Raw genomic sequence first — 7,076 nt, 5'->3', positions numbered from 1 at the left:
CCCCCCACCCCACACACACAAATAATTTGACCTCAGGATGTAGTGGTAGTGCACTCTTAGTTCTAACCTGGTATTCTAAGGTGAAACTCTTCTTGGGAATGGAGCATGGCCCGGGAAGAAAACAACATCACTTGTTTAGTTCCAGTTTTTTTTTTTTGAGTCATGCTCCATTCTAGGTCATTCAATTAGTGTACTACATGTACTTTTTCATACGAAATACTGCTGTAACATAGTGCTTACTGTACAGAAAGTAACAGTGATCTTTTCCACTGGCAAGTCAGGTGATGCCCCATGGAAGCAACATCTCTTGTTTTGTAGTAAGACTGGTTGTCAATCATGTGGGCAATGCCTGCACCCCAAGAAGAAAGGTATTGTTTTTTTTCCTATATAATATCATGTCTTCTCAGTCAGAAAAAAAAAGGTAATAGATGATGACTTTGATGAGCGATATATATAAATTTGCCGACTTGCTTTTAACACTTCCAGTAAAGATGCTGAAATACACTTCCCTTTAAAAGCTTTGATTGTATTTGTGTTTGAATAAATACTATTGTATCCAATCTCTTTCTTCGCTTCAGACTCATGTGAGATTATGATCATTTAGATTTTGCTTTGTAACACATTTTCTGGTGAACCTCCAGTGATTCTGCAACTCTTACCGGACTACTTGCAGGGAAATAAGTGAACTTGAGAAAAACAGAGAGTAGCTAGGAAGGAGAAAATATGATGCAGTGACTACAGGATTTGTAATTGTGGAGTGTCCGTTGTTATCTTGACAAGTGTATTTGCTTGTGCTTTTCTAATCTCGTAAATTATTCAGGAGGAAGTGTTAGGAAATGAGGAGTGATGGCTTTCAGAAAGAGCTGTCAGATCTTTTAGAAGTCCCCCTGTATATAGCTGTGAAGGTCCATAACGTTCTTCTCAATGCAGCCACAAACCCATGAAGAAGACTATTGGAATATAATTCATGAGAATGGTTGATCATATTATCTCTCTGAGGTTTAACCTCGGTGCACAAGAAGTGCAGACAACTGAGAATAACTATGGTGATGCATGGTCTGGAGGGTGCGAGACTGAATGACATATTATTTATAGGGTTCTCAGGTGCACGCTAGCCAGAGTAATTCAACCTCTGCTCTGGTCGATGCCATCCATGATCAGCTTGGAGAGACTGAAGGTATCTTTGATGGAAGTACACCCACAGAAACTATTTTGCCAGCAGACGAGACGGCAGGCCTGAACTGGTGAAGGTGGTGATTTTTGGGGCAGTGTTAAGCCTCTCTCAACAGGGAGGTTACTATTATGGTAGTCACAGAGATGCATGGTATCGTACAGAGCTGATGAATGAAAAGTAACTGGTCATTTTGCTATCTAAGAGTAGGGACCTAACACTCGCCTAATTATTTGTACAAGCATTCTCAATTGCACCTTTAAAGTTTATGGTGTCTCAGCATGGTGTTGGTTGAAAATTCCCGAATACATCCATTCTAGGCAGTAACCTAAGAGATGATGCAGGTCATACTTTGTTATACCCTTACAAGTTGGCAGTGATATTTGTTTAGTCTCTATCATACTTAACTGCAGTTTAGGTATTTCTCTCATCTACATCTTTTATTGCCACCTTAATCCCTTAACATCAAAAATTTCGAAACTAGTGTTCGAGATCCCGAAGTAATTGGAGGCAATTGTTTTTCCAGGAGTTGATGTTGTAAACCTGATGAAAGTCCCACCATGATACTGTCATTCTTGTTAAAACCATCATCACGTTGCTGTTATTCCTGTTCAAACACCCAGCATATTACTGTTATTTTTTCTTATTGGAACATCCATGATACTTTTATTCTTGTCGAAACACTCAGTATGTTGTTTTTAGCCTTGGCAACCCCAACATGTTGCTGTTGTTTGCACAAAAATCACATGTAGATCAAGGACGTTTTGTCCTTCCACTGAGAACCAAGTAGTTGTATTGCAGTGTGGGAATGTGTTAGCTGCTGGTTTGTTCTCGGTAAAGTTAGAGCTTGATGCGAGACATACACTTAAGTAGGATAGTCTGTCCAAGGTGGGCTCTTGAAACTTATTTAGAGCCACGACTTTGGACGTTGCCACCACATAAGCTGCCTTTATTAGGCTGAGATGTTTCATTGTCTCACTGGGGAACCCCTCTATAAACAAATAAATGAAAATATCTTTGCGATCTGCAGATGCCATTGCAAGGAATACTATCCCCATGCAACTAGATCAGATCATCCTTGTAGGTGAACAAGTTCTCCGAGGGACCCCCTCTTTCAACCTTGAAATTAGTTCACTTGTAGGTGAGCAAGTTCTCCGAGGGACCCCCTCTTTCAGCCTTGAAATTAGTTCACTTGTAGGTGAGCAAGTTCTCCGAGGGACCCCCTCTTTCAGCCTTGAAATTAGTTCACTTGTAGGTGAGGAAGTTCTCTGAAGGACCCCTCTTTCAACCTTGAAATTAGTTCACTTGTAGGTAAGCAAGTTCTCTGAGGGACCCCTCTTTCAACCTTGAAATTAGTTCACTTGTAGGTGAGCAAGTTCTCTGAGGGACCCCTCTTTCAACCTTGAAATTAGTTCACTTGTAGGTGAGCAAGTTCTCTGAAGGACCCCCTCTTTCAACCTTCAAATTAGTTCAGTTTTTCACTGGGTTGAAACATCAGCACAACTCACCAACAATTACATTTCAGTCCTGGAGTTGTACTTTACTTAAGGGCTGGACTATCCAAACTCAAGTTCAGGCAGTGCATCAACTGTAGAGCTGGCTTCCAACCTCATTAGAATGGCTTTTAACCTCCAAACTACAAGCTCCAGAGCGTATATGTGGCGGTAGCCTAAGGACTTGTATATCTGATGGAAATGTACATATAATTCCTCCCTAACAAGCATTTATTTTATTTCCACTAGATAAAATTGAAAAGAGACGTAAAAACCTAATGTATTCTTTAATTGGCCGTACACTCTGCTGTGGACTGCAGTTTCGCCTATTCAAGGATCAACTTGGGTAGGCAAACCAAAGAAATACAGTTAGGCGTCTTATGATGGTGATGTGATACGCCAAAGATTATATTTTTTATTTTACCTCTGGAGGAAATAAATCTGTAATATGATCATTAAATAATTGGTCCGCTGTACAATATCGAATGATAAATTAGGTACAATGCCATAATATTATTGACGCACCGAAATTAATTTAGGTTACTATATGGTGAGTTATAAGGACTAAAAAATCACATGGCTGCTACGTTATATATTGGAAATGTTTGTTCTTATTGGAGCTCCGTCTTTCATAAATTATCACTCATGTCTACTTATTTAACCCCAGAATTATCGATGGGGCTCATATCCCACAATTGCTAAACTACTGATGCAACGAATTACTTATGGGTCTGTGACTCGTGTGTTGTTAGGATCATGACTCCTAACAACACACGAGTCACAGACACAAAAAAGTGAAGAAAAATAAGAAGTAATGCAACTAATTCCAATATTTGCTCATCGGGTTTCCCATATTTTCCACCAGAAATCAATTATTTGTCTAATAAGAGGCAATAAGTAGACCTCAGTTTCAGTGATTGATGTAAAAAAACATAAAGGGAATCTGTTGGCTAATTATACTCACCAGCAATGTGTAATATTGTATGTTTATTTATATATATACCGTTTGATTTTGTAAACCAAGATTTTTGGTTAGTTAACAATATCCAGAGTTCGTAATTCGTGTTACTTACAATAATCAGTTTAGTATGGCACGTGTTCTTTACGTTACGTATTTGTAGTTTGCTTTTATGACAAAGCTACTAAGACTGTTTGCCACCGTCCCTAATTTTGAACTAGTCATCATAGGGAATTTAAACGGTTGGCAGCAACACACTACCTACTATCTTTCAATTCCAGTGGATTGACTGTCGCTCTTATAATGCACCCGCAGCTTAAAGTGTGGGGAATATTTTATGGATTCGAACTAGGTTTGCCAGTTCCAAAATCCAGAATCTTTTACGTTAAAATGTTAAATCTTCTGGTTCAGTTAAGTTTGGAATTTTGCGGAAAGTTACACGAGAGCTATCTGCGCTAGCCGTCCCTAATTTATAAATGATAAACTAGAAAGAAGGCAGCTTCAACATCACCAACCGCCAATCTAGGGTTACTCTTTTACCAAGGAATAGTGGGATTAACCGTTACATTATAATGCTCCCACAGCTGAAAGGGCGAGCATGTTCGGTGACGGGGATTCGAACCCACAACCCTCAGATTGCCAGGCAAGGTTTGTATTCGTGTTTATAGTTATTATATAAATAGACTAAACATTTGTCACAAACAGTAAAAGTAGGAACATTTTATTGAACCATTATAACTGCATTGATTTTGTTTAAAAATATCTCACTGAAACAACATCAAAAAATAACAAAATTTTATGATAAAATAACTCCTTCACTGATATTTATTTTTAATGAAAGGTTAAAAGGAAGCAGTATTTGATTTTTAACATTAACTATCGGTATCCATGTAACAAACAATATACTGTCATTACGAGTAAACAGGAATAATTTTTTCACAGCACATTATAAAATGTTATCTTTCATTCCAACAGATGGCGGTATATATGCTTTTCTGAATTGACAACTTTAATTCTTCAATCGTTCGCTCATCAGTTTGCCAGAAGTCTGTAAGAGAAAAAGAACAATGTTTCGAGCTATTAATACAACACTTTACAGGGGACACTTTAGACAAACCCAGATTAAAAACGAACAACAAAGTAATGAATTTTGTGAAGTGCAATTCTTGCCAGAAAATATCTAACACGTACACGTTATGATTACTAGAAAATCAGTTGCTTGCTCCCTCTTTCTTTCTTCACTTCTTCCCTAATGCTAGATTTTTCTCGATAATAAAATACTGAACTTGAATAATCAGTTTTGTTCATAGTTAGAATAGATTTCTTCCACTTTCCTAGATCAAGACCAACAAAAGTGATCGTTTTCTCGATGTTCGTGCAAAACTACACAAGAGATATTTACATTACAGACTAGAGGGAAGGCAGTCAGTCAAAAGCATCCACCACCAACTCTTGGGCTACTCTAATCGAACAGTGGCATTCGGCCGTCACTCTTATAACGCATCACAACCACAAAGAACGATTCTGCAGCAACTGGACACAAGCCACTGAGATCTTGTGATCCACAACCAGACATGATAATTAATAAACCATGGTCAGCATTAGGAGAAATTATCCTATTTCAAACTATGGAAATGTTTGTTTGCTATTAATTTTTTCTCTGTTGTAACCAGTTTTAAAATATCCTTCATAAAATAATGCGATATTTTTTCAGTTGTAATATTTCTTCTACGATTATCGCTAGTTTTGTTGAAAATTTACGTGTTCAAATATAAGTTTTAGTTATATTTATCATTCTGCTCTAAAATAAACATAGTTCGGCGAAAAGCATTCTCATACTTACAATGTAAACGAAATATAAAATCATATTTTTTGTATTGAAAATAGCTTTCCATACATATAACATGAGACTGCAAGACCTTGTTTCTTATAGTTTTCTCACACTGAGTAGGATGGTGGCATCTGTTTTTGTGTTTTTCGACATACGGCAAAATTCTTTAAATACCTTCCTGTTCTTATTGACACGTTCTGAGCAATATCACGGAAAGTTCTGTGATCAGTTCCTAAATTACCACTTGCCTTTCCATCCCAGAGGTTACACTCACACAGTCAATCACTAACATTAATCCAAATGTTTTTCACTACACCAAACATACAATTTGTGTTTGGAATAGTGGTATCCTGGTTAAACACTTTATGATATTTTGAAATTATTATACACAAACTGACAGGAAAAATCGAAGGTGAATAGATTCGAACACCAATGGATGCCACAGTGTGCAATAAACGTTAACACTTGCGATAAGATCATCACTTAAAGTCGTCCAATGATTTCAATACATGAAAACATTTGCTACATTTCCTGAGATCTCTTTGACAAATCCCAGCTAAGCCTAATGTTAAACGAATATATATATATATGTATAAAAGTTTAAATAAGAGTATTACGGAAGTACGTGCTTTCAATAAGCCGTTGCAAGTTTTGTCTGGTCATTTAATTAATTGAACTATGCAATTTTTAGTTAAATGAAATGTTTGAAATTTACTGTTTAATAATTGCATTGACTAACAATGACGTCAAACAATGGCCCGGTTTCAAAACTCAAACCTAGGATGTAAATAACACATGCACTAATGAGATGATATAACTGGGAAAAGAATATATACAGGGCTTTACTACATCCTTCTTCCCAATTAAAGAGACTTCACCCAGAACACACACCATTAATTAAGTCATTTGGTCAACCCCCTCCCTCCCGAAAAACTTCATGGCTGGTCGGGACAGTGTGAGGTTTTAAAAAATCATATGCCCAGTGTAAAAGTTTTTACACTAGCCTATAAAAATGTTGAAGTTAAAGCATTTTAAATAAATTTCAAATTTCTAAAACTAACTTTATCTACCGTGTTAATCACCCTCTTACATAACAACTAAAATATTTCGTGATATACTTTTTATTCGCATTTATAGTTAGCGATTGATAATAAAATGTTAAAAACCTTAAACCATTTGGAGTTTAGACTTTCAGAAGTACACTGACAGTTAACCCTAGTTCACGTATATATATATATATATATACTATTAATATTATTATTAAGTAAGAGTATCAAGCCTAGAATTAAAACTTGCAGGTAATTATTTCCTCCTGTCGCTTGTACACGTAGACCTAATATGTATGAAAAATTAAAGAATTGCTTACAAAATGTCCACGTTTTATATATATCTTTATGACTTATCTCATAAAACTTGATAACCTATTCTCTAAAAGTTTAATATATGCGTCTTTCTCGCCTATGTGGTTAACTGTTAATGAGTATTCAAATTCGATGACGAGGAACCCACTTTGAGACTAATAATGGCTGGAGACGGCTTGAATGGGTAATGAAGAAAAACTTTAAATTAACAACACGACAAATAAGTCAACGTTACGTACCAAGTCGTGGGTGGACGAGACCG

The 7,076-nt window shown here is 36.6% G+C and overlaps 1 long non-coding RNA gene across 1 annotated transcript in view; it reads right to left on the bottom strand.

The window, feature by feature from the left end:
• Window positions 1-4,326: 4,326 nt before the first annotated feature.
• Window positions 4,327-7,076, bottom strand: part of LOC111088674 — a 3,884-nt gene continuing 1,134 nt past the window's right edge. Inside the window, exon 2 of the long non-coding RNA XR_002613126.1 lies at window positions 4,327-4,670. This is a non-coding gene — a long non-coding RNA (uncharacterized LOC111088674). The remainder of the gene's footprint in view (window positions 4,671-7,076) is intronic.

This window comes from Limulus polyphemus, unplaced genomic scaffold (genome assembly GCF_000517525.1).
Source record: "Limulus polyphemus unplaced genomic scaffold, Limulus_polyphemus-2.1.2 Scaffold4210, whole genome shotgun sequence".
In the NCBI taxonomy this organism is placed as follows: Eukaryota; Metazoa; Arthropoda; class Merostomata; order Xiphosura; family Limulidae; genus Limulus; species Limulus polyphemus.
The sequence above is the reverse complement of the archived record's forward strand: the minus strand, read 5'-3'. Positions and strand labels throughout refer to the sequence as shown.